Source organism: Chlorocebus sabaeus, chromosome 14 (assembly GCF_047675955.1).
Source record: "Chlorocebus sabaeus isolate Y175 chromosome 14, mChlSab1.0.hap1, whole genome shotgun sequence".
Classification (NCBI taxonomy): domain Eukaryota; kingdom Metazoa; phylum Chordata; class Mammalia; order Primates; family Cercopithecidae; genus Chlorocebus; species Chlorocebus sabaeus.
In genome coordinates, this window is record NC_132917.1 from 44,444,998 (window position 1) to 44,461,147 (window position 16,150).

Genomic DNA, 16,150 nt, shown 5'->3' on the forward strand with positions numbered 1-16,150 from the left:
AAAAAAAAATTATTTTTTTTTCTGAACAAAAATAATGGTACTTCTGAAAGTATGTTTAGAAGGCCCTGGCTTCGCAATAAGAGTGGATAAGGAATGTAAACTCAGGTACATTACAGCCTTTCTCAAAAAGAATTTAATAATAAGAATGTGGATAATAAATGTAAATTCTGGGCCATGGCTGCATGACTGCAATGAAGCACATTATATAAATACAACTAGCTGTTGACATTCTAGGTGAGTTATTTCTCCCTTCTCCATTCCACAATGACAGTCGCTCTGTTTCACTGAGCACGCTGAAACCCATTGTGCCCTCTAATTATGACACTAAAGCCCTCTGGAAAAGGCCCGCCCACCCCACCTTTTTTAATTGGTCACTAACAAATCCCTCATTATTACTCCCAAAATAAGGAAAAAAAAAGCTTATGGCAAGAGTCAGATGGGCAGAGATGACCTTCTGACAGAAAAAAAAAGTTCCTATTTTAAATGAGGTAGCACACTTAAACTTATATTCGAACAATGTGATCGCTGTCAAATACACTGGATAAATGTTTTTCTGACACTGCAAGCAGAAAGATAAGCATCCCCTTATACACCAGGGCCACAAGTGCTCTCAAGAAGCACCTACTATCAGAAAGAACCACAAAACTAAAATGATTGATTTTTGACAGGGACATTCTGACATCCAGACTGGGTGACATTAATGTGTTTAACAGGTTGTTTCAAATATCCTTCAGATATCTGAGGATACAGGCAGTTGCTAATTTGTTCTAATGTGCTGGTCAGAGTGCAGCCCCACTTGAAATCCAATTTGTGTGAGAGCCATATGAAGGCCATCCTGTGGAGAGGTCAGGACCTCTCGGAGTTGAATTTTAGAAGATTCAGACAACTTCTTCAATTTGAGGTGTTCCTGGTATGTTGAAGAACTAAAGAAATGCCAGAAGAGTGTTGCACAAGTTAATTGATTTTCAGTGTTTACATATGTCAATGTCTAACCTGACTCATTTGGAGAGGGCTTTAAAAGTCTTAGCATTGAGGATTCCCATGAATATTGTGAACCCGAAGTCCAAAATGACTCTTCCACCCTCCCTATGAAAGGATTGGCAGATCAGAAATTTGGTTACATGTACCATCAAGATATTTCTGGCCAAGGTCATGCCTTCCATGCTTTATGGTATGTAAGTTTGGAATTAAACTAAGTCTTTAAGTTCATGAATAGATGAACATGGAGCTTTTTTCTGAACAACTATGTCCTGACTACAAGTGTTCCTGAGGCCACTTCTGAAAGCAGCTTACCACTTCACTAAAACAGCAAAAGCAAGGCAATTCTGTTTTTCAAACTACATCTTTGCCAGGTACATGCTTACTACTTTGTAGATTTTTAGGACAAAAAAAAAAAAAGCTTCTTTTGGTAACAGAATAACTGACAATGATGAATTCTCAAGCATTTCTGCTAACCAAAGAAGGAAAATGAGATTGTAATCCTTTAGAGTTGGAGTCCAAAATAGTATGGCATACTCAACATTTATCTAACATCTTAGATAGGTGTTCATTTTAAAATTCATATAAATGTCTCATTTTCCTCCATACTCTGTTTTTATAGAAAATAATGGTGTCACTCTCTCCTCAAATTATTTTTCACACAGATTTACTGTCCTGAATTTTCCAGAAATGTAGATACTTTTAAATCAAAGGAAGATGGTATTTTGTTTTGCTCAGAACTTTTCTATTCCAGAAAATCATGTCAATTGACAGCAAAGCCACTTGTGGTCACTGAGCCTCCTGTGTAAAGCACCGATGTCATTCTGTAGTTGTCATCACTGTATTCAGAGTGATTCTACATATAGGAGTGAGCCTGCAACTGCTTCCATGTCTTCTAGTGCTGCTGAGAATTTATATATTAAGATACACATTATTTATTATCAATTACTTTCCTGAACAATGTTCGTTTAGGGCACTAAAAATATCTTTGCAGGTAGTTGATATTACTTATGAATTTTATTTCAGGACAGCAAAGAAAAATACGAGATAGTTGGTATGAAAAGGGGGCACGGGATGTGCTAGAGTGGCTCACCACCGCCCTACACAGTGGGCTAGTTGGCTGTAGAGTAGAGCTGACTCTTTGCACAGTTGCATGTTGACCCTCTGAAGAAGTTTTTTACAAAAATATGATGTCACGTGAAGACCTTGACAGAATTAGCAAAGCGGTTGAGATGCATACTCTGGAGTCAGACAGACTCCAGTTCACATCTTGGCTTTTATACTTACAGCTGTATGACCGTAGACAATCTATTTACCCTCTGGCAGACCCCATTTCCTCAATTATAGGATAAGATAACTTGTGAAATGCCTTCCAGAAGGTTACTATTGCATTTATTCTCCTCACCACTCTTAATGAAGAGAATCTTGTAACAGGTAACTCTAATTGTCTTCAGAGTTCAGGTCCCCAAGAATTATGCCTTCTAAAAGCTAGTCTGTTTCCTTCCAGTGGGAGCCATTTCATTCATGCCGCTCTACTCTTCACTTGGACTGCTAGCAAACATGGAGCTAAGTACTCAAGCTTAATTGCTGTGGCTTTCCTAAAGTAGGGTTTCAATACTGTAGTTTGCCCTCACTCCATTCCCTCCTCCATTTCCCCCTTACTGCTAAATTTTGGTCTTTCATCCCATGTTGTTAGCTATTGGTCCTGGTGATCCTGTGGTTTTATTATAAAACCACTTTTGTGTGTGTGTGTGTGTGTGTGTGTGTGTGGTTTTTTATTTTTTTTGGTCAAATGATTATCTCAAATCATTTAGAAAAAGAAGATGAGGCTGGGCACAGTGGCTCACACCTGTAATCCCAACATTTTCAAGGCCAAGGCAGGAGGATTGCTTGAGTCCAGGAGTTCAAGATCAGCTTGGGCAACATAGTAAGATCTTATCTCTACAAAATGAAAAATAAAAAAATTAGCCAGGTTTGGTGGCTACACACCTGTAAGCCCAGCTACTTGGGAGGCTGAAGTGGAAGGATAGCTTGAGCCCAGGAGGTTGAGGCAACAGTGAGCCATGATTATAACACTCCAGCCTGGGCAACAGAACAAGACCCAGTTTCAAGAAAGAAAAAGTGGTGGAGGGCAGAGTTCAGTGGGTCATGCCTATAATCCCAGCACTTTGGGAGGCTGAGGTGGGAGGATCCTCTGAGCCCAAGAGTTCGAGACTAACCTGGGCAACATAAGGAAACCCCATCTCTACCAAAAAAAAAAGAACAATTAGATGGAAATTAAATAAGTAAAATAAGAAAAAGAATAAAGCTCCATTCTCTTTGTGGTACTTTATAGTATTTATTTCTGTAGGTGGCAAAGTTACTTTTTTTCCTTAATTTATACTGTCTGTTCATGGTAGTATTAGATCTTTACTGTATCATTTACTTGGGGAAATATGACAATAACACTAAGATGATATTTTACCTAAAATACTCCTCTATAGAGTTATTTCAACATAAATTATTTATTTCTATTTTCTAGCAAAAATCTGAAGAATAGCACACATTGCTGTCTCTCATCCTATTATTATAGAACAGTAATTCTCAAGATTTTTGATCCCTGGACACCTCTTTGCACTTTTAAAAATTATTGAAGACCCAAAAAACTTTTGTTTATATGAGTTATAGCTATCAATATATATTGTATTAGAAATTAAAACTGAGAATTTTAAAAATACTTACAAACTCATTCAAAATAACATTAAACTCATTATATGTTAACATAAATAACATATTTTTATGAAAAGTAATTATATTTTCCAAAACAACAATAAAGGGAAGACATTCTTATAGAAGAGAGTCATTATTTTTACAAGCCTCTTTAATGCCTGTCTCAGTGGAAAACAGCTGGACTGTCATACCTGCTTCTGCATTTAGTCTGTTGCCATAACATATGTTATGTGACCTCATGTGAGAATGAGAGTGAAAAAGGCAAATATGTATTATTATTATTATTGTTATTATTAATATTGTTAACATAGCTTGGACCTTATAGGTCTCCTGGAAGTGTCAAGGGGATGGTCCAGGGTCTGGACTACACTTTGAGAACTGCTGCTGTATTATAGAAGATAGCCAATACATATTGCAACATAAGAAATGGAAATAATATTTTGCTCACATTTTAATTTTTAGTGGTTTCAATGAGCTACTAAGTTTTTAAAAATATGCCTCTTAATCCTTCTTCCAAAGTCTGTAGAAACATTAAGGTCGAACTATGGTTGACAGGAATGTTTAGATTTTTTCCTTGAAGATCTGGCCAATATATTTTAGTTTTGTTTGTTTGTTTGTTTGTTTGTTTGGAGACAGGGTCTCACGCTGATGCCTAGGCTGGAGTACAGTGGCACAATCATGGCTCACTGCAGCCTCAGCTCTCTGGGCTCAGGTGATCCTCTCTCACCTCAGCTTCCTGAGCAGCTGGAACCATGGGCATACACTACCATGCCTGGCAAATGTTATGTATATTTTGTAGAGACAGGGTCTCACTATGTTGCCCAGGCTGGTCTCGAACTCCTGGTTTCAAGTGATCCTCCCATCTTGGCCTCCCAAAGTGCTGGGATTACAGGCATGAGCCACCACACCTGGCCAGGCCAGTGTATTTTGAAAGGTACTAGCAATATATGGCATCAATGTTATGTTTTTGGGAATAGTTTTTTTAAAAATATATGTATTGAACAGGGATGATCCTTTTACTTGTGGTATATAAGAAAACTTAGCTTTTTTACCCTTCCAATCTATAGTGGTAAAGCTAGCTTTATTAAACCATTATTTTTATTTGTGTGTGTTGCTTCTTATATCATCTTTATACCATTCAATAATGAGAGTAGAACAAATTGATTTCTTATTCCTGCCGTGAGATGGTTCACAATGAAAGGTAGATGACTTGCCTAATTTACAGAGTGGCATTAGGTTCAGAATGAGTTAGTATAGAAGAATAACACATTTTATTTTGCTCTATTTTATTTTTCTTTATTTAGGTAATAACAATAATGGTTGTGAGCAGCATTTATTTATTTATTTATTTATTTTGAGATGGAATCTCACTCACCCGCTGAGGCTGGACTGCAGTGGCGTGATCTCAGCTCACTGCTACCACCGTGTCCTGGGTTCAAGTGATTCTCCCATCTCAGCCTCCCTAGCAGCTGGGATTACAGGCACTCGTCATTATGCCCGGCTAATTTTTGTATTTTGTTAGAGACAGGGTTTCACCATGTTGACTGGGCTGGTCTTGAACTCCTGACCTCAGGTGAGCAGCCTTTAAGCCTTGGTATTGCTATAAGACTAAGGATAGCAGCTCCACTTTCAGTGTGATAGAATCTCCATTACAGTGTGATTTTGCTAGTTTCGTTAATTACTTGTGTTTTCTGTTTCTCTTTCCATGAAAGAACAGTCTTAAACTATCAAGCACTTCCCCAGGAGAAAATGGATCACTTGCCCAACAGTGGCATTAGAGTTAGGTTTAGGATATTTTGAAGTGGCAGAGGTATTAAGTAGTCTTAATAGACACCTAAATTTCTTTGGGTTTCAGACAGGTGGTGGTAAAACAGACAAGGTCAAGAAGTATCAACTACTATCTCCAATGACAACATGAGTCCTTGCTGGGCCCTGCAAATCTCCTTTATATCACATCAGACTTTTCATGGAAGATTAGATTATGCCATCACCTAAAAAATAGCTTGCCCATATGAGTCTATATCTGTCACTGTATGCAACCCTCATGATTTGGGACAGATGCAATTATTGGGAAAGCTTTTTTCCCAACTTGATCAGAGACTAACAGATACTGTTGTCCACACTAGTACCTAAAATGTTTGAAGACAGTTCTCATGTTTTACTCTTGTATCTGCATGAGCCTTCTCGTCTCCAGCCTCAGCTCTGTTCTTCATATGAAAATGTTGCCAGTCCCTTTCCTAACCTTGTTCTCTCTCCTGTTGTCCTGCTCCAGTTTTCAGTGTCCATCTTAAAAGTATGATGGCTAGAATGACACTCAGTGCTTCTGATGTTGAATGGCCATAATAGAGGAGAGTGGGGCCAACTACTTCCTTACCGCCGTTGTCTGCTAATGAAGCTGAAGATCTGGCTTCTTTGGCAGTTGTATCACAGGGACTTATACTGTGTTTACTGTCAATGGAAATTGTGTCTTAGTCACATCAAACTATTAAGCTATATTTTCCTCATCCTGCATTTGTGCAATTGGACATGCACATTCAAAACTGAATCCATTGAAGTTTCACGAGAAGGTGTTCTTTTTTGTTTTCTGTTTTTGTCAATGGAAATAACATTTTATTTAATTTTTTTAGATATGGGAGTCTCACTCTGTCACCCAAGATGGAGTGCAGTGGTGCCATCATAGCTCACTGCTCAGGTGATCATCTCACCTCAGCATCCTGAGTAGCTGGGACAACAGGTATGCATCACCATGCCAGGTTAAATTTTAAATTTTTTGTAGAGATGGGATTTTGCCATATTGCCCAGGCTGGTCTTGAACTCCTAGGCTCAAGCGATCTTCCTACCTCAGCCTCCCAAAGTGCTGGGATTACAGGTGTGAGCTATTGTTACTGGCCTAACTTTTTATTTTGCTGTAATTTTAAATTTACAGAAAGGTTTCAAGAATAGTTTGAAAGATTCCTATATGTCATTTGCTTTATCATTCTCTAAATGAATAAATATAGATTAGATACACATATAAATAGTTACATATAAGTTTTTTTCTGGATAATTTGAGAGTAAATTGCAGATTATCATGCCCTTTTAAATATTTCAGTTTGTTTTTACCAAGAATAAGTACATTTTCTTAAACAGTCATAGTATAATTATAAAATCAGGAAATTTAACATTGGTATGATACCATTATCTAATCCACGATGCATACTCAAGTCTCACCAATTATCCCACTAAGGTCCTTTATAGTGTTTTTGGAAGTGACAGGTCCAGAATCCAATCTAGGATCATGCATTTCATTCATATACCTGCTAATTTCTCCACCTGAGAAGAGATGTTCTTATCCTTCAAAAACTGGATAGTAGCTGTGGGGATTACCCACTCCTTTGTCCATAGCTTCTACATCATTGATTTGCAAACATTCAACTACCATCTTCAAGCAAAACAAAAACAAATAAATCAATCTGTTCATCTTTGAGCTTCCCCTTCTGTGAAATCTTGTTTAGCATCTTGACTATGGACATTTCAATGTGGACATCAGAGAACAATAACTTTTAAAAGGTTCATTACTCTCCACTCAAGTTCATTTTCAGAAGCTTTGCATTCAGTTAGCCTTTCTTCTCCTTCCTGCAGATGTGGCATGGCTGTTAGATTGTCCTTTTGCCCTGAGGCTCCCATGTCAGTTATGCCCCGATGCCTATTCTCATGGGGTTTTAATTGCCTATAACATTTTATTGTTCACCCTCTTCAGCCTCCTAAACTCTATTTATTTCTCAATGTACCCTCTTGTTCATGAATCTTTCCATTCATTCTTATAACAAATGGTCACCTTCTAAGTGGTAACACTGTTCTTAGGTGCTGGGAGTACAGCAGTGAGCAAATCACAAATAGTCTTGCCTTATAACGCTTACATTCTTGTGGGGGAAGATAAATAAGGTAAATAAAATGTATGGTAAGTGAGATGGTAATAAGTCTGAGGAGAAAAAAAAATAGTCAAGGGAGATAAGGACTCATGGGGGAGGTACAGTTTAAGTAGGGTGGCCAGGGAAGCTTGCATAAGTCATCACTGCAGCAAAGCCTCTGAACTCTGATTTCTCTAAATTCTTCAGTCTGTAAGTAGTTAATCTCAATTAACCAATTGGGTGATAATTGTTTCATGATAATCTGTTTATTAAAAGCAGAGTGGAAAACACTCGGGTTCTGAAATTAGACATAAGTTTGAATATAGATTTAGTTGCCATGTAAACTTGGATAAAATATATAACCTCTCTAAGACTATGCCTTTATGATCTATAAAATGAGGCTAATGATGCCTTATAGGTTTGTTAAGAGGATTAAATGAAATAGCAAAAATGTAGCATCTAACATTGCTTGAAATAAATGTTAGAAATTTAACAAATGTTAAATTTAACAAATGTTAGAAATCCTATTATCTCCTCCATGTGGAATCCTATTGTCTCCTCTTGGTGTCACCCACAGGAGCTAGTTCAGTGCTGGGCATAGAATAGATGTGTAATAGACATGTTCAGTAATCAGTGTCCTATTATTGGTTCAGCTTTTATTTCATTAATTTATTCACATGACATTTACTAAGCACTTTCTGTATATAAGGGGCTATGAATATTAATACAACCCTAAGTTGTTTATAATTTAATAGAGGAAATAAAATAAACACATAAATTAAGCTAGAATGTAAAGATAAAAGTAAAGACAAATACAGTAAGAGGCAGGCACAAAGTGATATTGGTATTCACATGAGATTGCCTCCTCAGTGGAGAGAAAGTTTTAAGAACAGGTGACATTGGAACTGTGTCCTAAATTTCTGAAAGGGTTTTAAAGGAGATTTCAAAAAAAAAAAAAAAAGAGCAGACAGAAAATGAGCAGAAACTAGTGGATGGAAAATAGCCTTCAGAACTCAAGAGACTGGCAGGTGGTTCAGTGTGGGTCACAGTGACTCTCAGCTCTGGCTGTAGAGTAGATACTGGAGGCCCTTTAAAAGATACTGCTATTCATTACTACTCCCCAGGAATTCTGATATAGTTGGTCTAGGATGGGACTTAAATATTGTCGATTTAAAAAAAAAGAAGAAGAAGTTCTTAAAGAGGTTTTTGTTGCTTGGTTGGTTGGTTTCGAGACTGAGTCTTGCTCTGTCGCCCAGGCTGGAGTGCAGTGGCGTGATCTCGGCTCACTGCAACCTCCACCTCCCAGATTCAAGCAATTATCCTGCCTCAGCCTCCTGAGTAGCTGGGATTACAGGTACCCACTACCATGCCTGGCTAATTTTTATATTTTTGGTAGAGATGGGGTTTCACCATGTTGGCCATGTTGGTCTTGAACTCCTGACCTCAGGTGATCCGCCTGCCTCGGCCTCCCAAAGTGCTGGGATTACAGGCGTGATCCACCATGTCGGGCCTCAAAGAGGTTTTAATGTGCAGCCATGGGCTGAGACCTCCTGGGCCAGAGTATAGTATAGGGGAGAGGTTCAAGATCAGCCAAGAACCATACATTGAGGCCATATTGTAGAGGTCTTATTTCAGATTAAGGAATTTGATTTTAATTTAGAAAGTCATTGCCCTTGAATCAGGGAATGATAGCTGGACCACTTCTGAGCTTCCTGGATGGTTGATCAGACTTTTAAGGCATTTGTCCCTCAATGCTCCTGTCTTCATTGTATTACTGTGATTTGGGTACATTTCTTGTATGCCCTATAAGCATACCAAAGGTGATCTTTGGTATCTTTCCGTCTTCTTCAGTACCTAACATCTATATACTTACTTACATTTATATAACCTATAAGTGTTTGTTGAATGAGTGAATGAATTAGTCAAGGATCAGAGCTGCAATTTGATTTGGGGTCCATACATCAAATCAGGAGACTGTTGCAATATGAGCACCTGAGTAAGAACACTGGCATCAGGGCTGGGGAGAAGACACCCGTAATACCTACTGTAGACGAAGTGGTTCTATTTTGTCCTTTAAAGGTGGCCAAATCACTCACCCGTCAAACTGACTCAGAGTTAAAGCGGACTAGGAAAAACATGGAGATAATGAAAGAAATAGGCAAGCCATGTGAATTTAGGAGAAGATAGATTTTAAATTGTTTGCATTGAAACTTCAGAGATACATCCAGATTGAGCTGTTTCTCAGGCAGATGGAAATGTAGGTTTGATCTTTGGAAAGAGGTTAAGAGATTTACATTTATAACTTAAGCATAGATAAGGAAAAAATGAAATGTGAGGGAAAAAATTGTTCGACCTGAATAGGGAGATGGAAAGTAGTGGTTCTGAGCAGAATTTCAGACAGTTTCATCAAGTCATTGATTTTCTTAAAAATAAATACTATAATAATTTGGGACTTTCTATTGTTCTTTACCTGAAATATAACTAAATTCTGCTTTTTCTTTATCAACATTTTCCCACTGCACTATCTGTTCACAGCTTGATGAAAAATTCTGGGACCTCCCTGAGCCCTTTGGCCCCCAGAATGTGATAAGCAGCCTAAGCCCAGCCTGGTGTCCTTAACTTCTCCTCCTGCAAACAGGGTGATAGACCCCAAGATCTAAGTTCAGGAAGGAGAAGCCACCACATTCTCCAGTCCAAATTTTTTAGTAATAAAACTGAACTTCTATTTTGATTTCCTTTTGGCTCCTGGAATCTTTTTTTTTTTTTTTTTGAGACAGAGTCTGGCTCTGTCATCCAAGCTGGAGTGCAGTGGCATGATCTCGGCTCACTGAGCCTCCACCTCCTGGGTTCAAGCGATTCTCCTGCCTCAGCCTCCGAGTAGCTGGGAGTACAGGCGCGCGCTGCCATACCCGGCTAATTTTTGTGTTTTTAGTAAAGATGGGATTTCTCCCTGTTGGCCAGGATGGTCTTGGTCTCCTGACTTCGTGATCTGCCCGCCTTGGCTTCCCAAAGTGCTGGGATTACAAGCGTGAGCTACCACGCCCGGCCATGTTCTTAATTTGTTAAGAATCCTTAGAGAAGGAGAAGTAACCAATTTGCCTACCCCCAAACCTTCTGTACTTATAAACCTTAAATCTTTGTACAGCAGTCTGGTCATATATTGAATCTAAAGATATAGCCATACTCATCTAGGGATTTGATAAAATGTTCTGAAATGGACATTTTAGCTGCAGGGAGGCAAAACCCCAGAGACCTTTGCATCAGCTTGTGTTCTTGGAAAGAGAGCCTCCAATTCAGACCACCCATCGCTGGGAGCTTTAGGATCCAACAGTTCCCTAAGGGGCCTTAGCTTCTAGCTAAAGTCTCCTGACTAAATGGATTGATTTCCTGTCTTCCCATAAAGGACTGTGTTGACTCATTCCATCCACCCCGTATTTACCTCTATCACCAGCAGATGATATCCCCATCCAGCTCTCTCCTGAGGATCCTGCTTCCCCCCGCAGCCCTCTCAGCAGCTGAAGAGGTTTCTTTCATCCTTCCTACTGTGGCTCCACATTGCTACCTTCACACATTTCTCCTGTCTCAAGAGCTGTAGACCCTTTAAAGCACAAGTTGCTATTATCCACTAATGTTTAAGACACTCCCTCTTATTTGCTGAAGATTTTAGAACTTGGCTCACTATCTTCCTCTTTGTCATTATTCTCAAAGTCTTCAACATCCACGTAGGTAGATCATCTGTCTGTAGTTGATTATTCCTCCACTTTATCTCCATAGTTCTTTCCCTGCACACCCTCTTAGCTACCTACCCCCATAGTCCTACCCTAGATCTTGTCGTCACCAACAACCACACCACCTCTAAAATCTCCAGGTCAAGTGTCCCATTCTCTGATCCCCACCTTCTTTTTCTACAGCTCAGATACTGGGATAGCTCCACTCCACCAGTGTTTAATTTTGGACGTCCACTCCAACACCCTGTATGTTTTTCATTGCCCATCACTCTCTCCTCCCTGCCCGCCTCAGGTTCTCATTTCTCTTCTTCCCTATTTATGTTCCATGCCCATGACTAGGTATTTCACCCTCGACATTCAGCCTCTATGCCCCTTCCTCTCTCACTTCAACAGTCCAACTCTAATTAAACTCTGAGCCTGTCCCTGAGCAGCTGACTGTGGCAGTCAACCACACTGACTGGCTTTGGTTTGAATAATGACCACAGGTCTCAAATCAGCATTTGAGAAATCTTGCTACATTTCCCTGGTAAATTTGTTCTTCAAACTCCTCCAATATCTCCTCTTCTATTATTCTCAGCTGATGACCTGGCTGATATTGCATTGAGGAAACAGAAGCAATTACACTAGAACTACTTCATTTCTCATCACTAGAGCCACCTGTCCACCTGTGTCTGTGTCGTGTCTCCTCCTTTCCTTTGGTAACAGTTTATGAATGGACCACCCTTGCTCCTCTCTAAGGCTAGGCATTCTGCTTATGCTTTAGACCCCAGCTCTCCTCGCCAGATTAAGTATTTTGCTCCCAAAATTATTCTCTCTTTCCCTCATTACCAAATTCCTCTGTCTGCTGATTGACTCCTATCACCATAAAATCATGTGGCAATATCACTCATCTTCAGAAAAGGAAAGACAAGACCCCTCTTGACTCCGCAGTGCCCTCTAGCTATCTTGTTTCTCTGCTCTTTTTCACAGCAAAGCACCTCGAGTTGTCTATAGTGTTCTATTGCCTCACCTCCAGTTCACTCTTATTTTTCTTCACTTTTTTGAAATACACATACAAGACAGCATATATAATTCATAGAGTATTACCAATGTTTTTAACACCTTGTGCATCCTTTCCCAATAGTGTGCCCCTGCCTCCACTGCTTAAGTAACCACTCTCTTGAATTTGTGCCATCATTTACTTGCTTGTCTTTTCTTTCTTTCTTTCTTTCTTTTCTTTTTTTTTTTTTTTGAGACAGAGTCTTGCTCTATTGCCCAGGATGGACTACAGTGGTGTGATCTTGGCTCACTGCAACCTCTGCCTCCCAGGTTGAAGCAATTCTTGTGCCTCAGCCTCCCAAGTAGCTGGAACTACTGGTGCCCGCCACCACACCTGGCTAATATTTTTGTATTTTAGTGGAGGCGGGGTTTCACCATGTTGGCCAGGCTGGTCTTGAACTCCAGAGTTCAGGCAATCCACCCACTTCGGCCTCCCAAAGTGCTAGGATTACAGGCATGAACCACTGTGCCTGACCCCCACTTGCTTTTTTTTTTTTTTTTTTTTTTAGTAATTTTACAATATATGTATGTATCCCTAAATACTACATTTTTGTTTTGCATGTTTTGGACTTATCTATATGGAATCTTATTATATATTCTCCTATGACTTGCTTCTGTTGCTCACCTTTAGATTTTTAAAAAATTCATATTGTGTATAATTCATTTTCACTGCAATATGGTATTCTACTGTATGATGTTACAGTTTATTTTTCCATTGTATTGTTGATGGACACTTGGGTCACTTCTGGATTTTTTGCCATTACAGACAAAGCTACTATGGACATCCTCGTACTTGGTTCCTAGCACATGTGTGCAGTAATTTCTGTAGGGCATATACTGAGGAGTGGAATTAGTGGGTTGCCTTTACTTGACGTTACCTAATTATTCTCTGAAGTGTTGTATCAATTTATACTAATAGAAGCACTGGATGAAAGTTCCCATTCCACCATGTTTGTCAAAACTTGGTGCTATCTGACTTTTTAAAATTTTGCTAGTCTGTTAGTTAATTAATGGCATCTCATTATGGGTTTTTATTGTTGTCATTGTTGTTTGTTTTGTTTTCTTTTTCTTCAGACAGGGTCTCGCTCTGTCACCCAGGCTGGAGTGAAGTGGCACAATCCTGGCTCACTGCAGCCTCAACCTCCTGGGCTTAGGTGATCCTCCCACCTCAGCCTCCCAAGTAGCTGGTACTACAGATATGTTCCCCCACATCTGGCTAATTTTTGCATTTTTTGTAGAGGCGAGGTTTCACCATGTTGCCCAGGCTGGTCTCTAATTCCTGGGCTCAAGTGATCTGCTCACCTCAGCCTCCCGAAGTGCCAGGATTACAGGTGTGAGTCACTGCACCTGGCTTATTATGGTTTTAATCTGTATTTCCCTATTTACTAAACAGCTACTTTTCAATAATTATAGACTTACATGTTTTCTCTCTTGTGAAATGCCTATTTGTATTTTTGGCCCATTTTTCTATTGGGCTAATTGTCTTTTCCTTATTTATTTGTAAGAATTTCTTATATATTCTGAATACTAATCCTTGATCAGTTATATGTTACAATTATCTTCTCCCAGTTTTTAGCTTGTCTGTTTACTGTTGTTATGGTGCCTTAATGAACAGAAATTTCTTGAACTATAAGAAATTGCTTATATGTGATCATTTTGACTTACACAGACTATTCCATGTGGCTCCTGGAGAGCTCATTAAAACATAGATGGGGCTGGGGCTGGTGGCTCACACCTATAATCCCAATACTTTTGGAGGCTGAGGCAGGAGCATCACTGGATGCCAGGAGTTCAAGACTAGCCTGGTCAACATAGGGAGACCCCCATCTCTACAAAAATCACTGGACTGCAGTGATTGCACCACTGCACTCCAGACTGGGCAGCAGAGCAAGACCTTGTCTCTAAAAATAATAATAATAATAATAATAGTAATAATAATAATAATTAGCTGGGCATGCTGGTGCATACCTATGATCCTAGCCACTCAGGAGGCTGAGGTGGGAGGATCACTTGAGCCCCAGTGTTCGAGGCTACAGTGAGCTATGATCATGCTATGATCATCCTATGATCTTGCCACTGCACTGCAGCCTGGGTGGCAGTGAGACCCTGTCTCTAATAAATAAATAAATAATAAAAATTTAAGAACACAAATTGCTGGACCCCACCTCCAGAGTTTCTGACTTGGTAGGTCTGGGATGGAGCCTTAAAATTTGCATTTCTAGAAAGTCCCTAGATTATGCTGCTGATCCAGGACCACACTTTAAGAAACCCTGTCCCGACCAGGTCTGTCTTCTGAACATCTTTGCCTATCCACTCTGCATGGTTCCTTAGAGATTACACTCTATTGCCTAAAACATAATCCACCTCTTCTGCTCTTGACCTATCAATTTTTGGGCCCTGGGTCACCTTAATTGACTTTTTACCAAGTCTTGTCAGTCCTGGGTACAGTTAGCTAGCTGCCTAAGGAATGCTTGCAATATTAATAAATGCTACCTTTTTGTTCAAAGTTAATAGGTAGCTTTTAAAATGGCCTAGTATTATTGATTAGCTGACTTTGTAGTCTCCTTTGGGAGTATAAGTGTGCTGAAGTTATTCTGATACAACGTTAAGTCATGAATCAAACTCATTGTCCCGCCATGCTCCAGTACCTAGTCTCCTTCCCCAAAACCCTACCCCCTTTTTTCCTTCAAAATTGCACTTCAGATCTGCATCCTTTCCTGTCGTCAGTTAGTCCCCTACATCCCCATTCCTATTTGTGATACCCATGTATTTTTCTGGGACATGAATAACAACCTCAAACATCTTAATAATAAAGCCTCAGATGGGTAACAGGAATACACTGTAAAAATTAAATTACAATATTTAAGCCTTCCTTGTAGTTTATTTAGAGCCAAGTTTCCCAGCAGTGACACTGTTGGCCTTCTGGGTGGATGATTCTTTGTTGTCTGGGCCTGCCTGGTGCACTGAGGGTGTTCAGTAGCAGCGGTGGCCTCTACTCACCATGCCGGTGGCACTCCACCTCACCCCGTGTGGCCATCCCAAATGTCCTTTGAGGACGAAAACCTCCTCTGGTTGAGAACCACTGATTTAGAGACATCTCATGCCTTACTTGAATTATCAGGGTTTTTTTTTTTTTTTTTTGGTGTGAAATATTGTCAGCTGGTTTGGGCCTTTTAAAATTTCAACTCCCCAAGCCCTTTTAATCTTCTCCTCCATCACTTTTTTATCATATACTTCTCTTTGTTTCTGGCTAAAAGAGGGCATTGTATTTTCATGATTTTTTTTAAAACTGATTCTCCATCACATTTCTCCAAGACAAAGGGCAGCTCCCACCAAACACAGGGAAGCAGACCCCAGGACACACTTCAGATTCTTTTCCTGCCCTTCCTGCAAGTATTACTCTCACCATAGGATGGTGGTAGTTACTATGATTAATATACTTTTAACTGTAATGCGATTAGAGAAAATCATGCCAAAATTGCTAGAGCTAAAACTTGACCTGCCCTGACAGGATGATGAAAACTCAATACCCTTCTCCCTGACCCTCCCCACCCGCCTCACTCCCCAAATAGTCTTGCTTCTTAATGAGTAAGAGTAGTTTAAGCTGCAATTATTTCCTCTTACACTGACTGTCCTTTTCACCCTCATTACTCTTTGGATGTATAATGGGGAGATAGCTGCTTGCAGACTAGCAAGGAGGTCTGGTGAATGGCAGCAATACAGACGTACTCGGGAAGAGTGCATTCCACTCTCAGAACAACCTGCCCAAACTGAATGCGACTCACAAGTGGAGTGGGCAGAGCTTTT

General features: G+C 39.7%; 1 protein-coding gene across 2 annotated transcripts in view; it reads left to right on the plus strand.

The window, feature by feature from the left end:
* Positions 1–16,150, plus strand: part of CAMKMT (calmodulin-lysine N-methyltransferase) — a 418,274-nt gene that overhangs the window by 305,150 nt on the left and 96,974 nt on the right. The gene's annotated exons all lie outside the window — the stretch shown is intronic.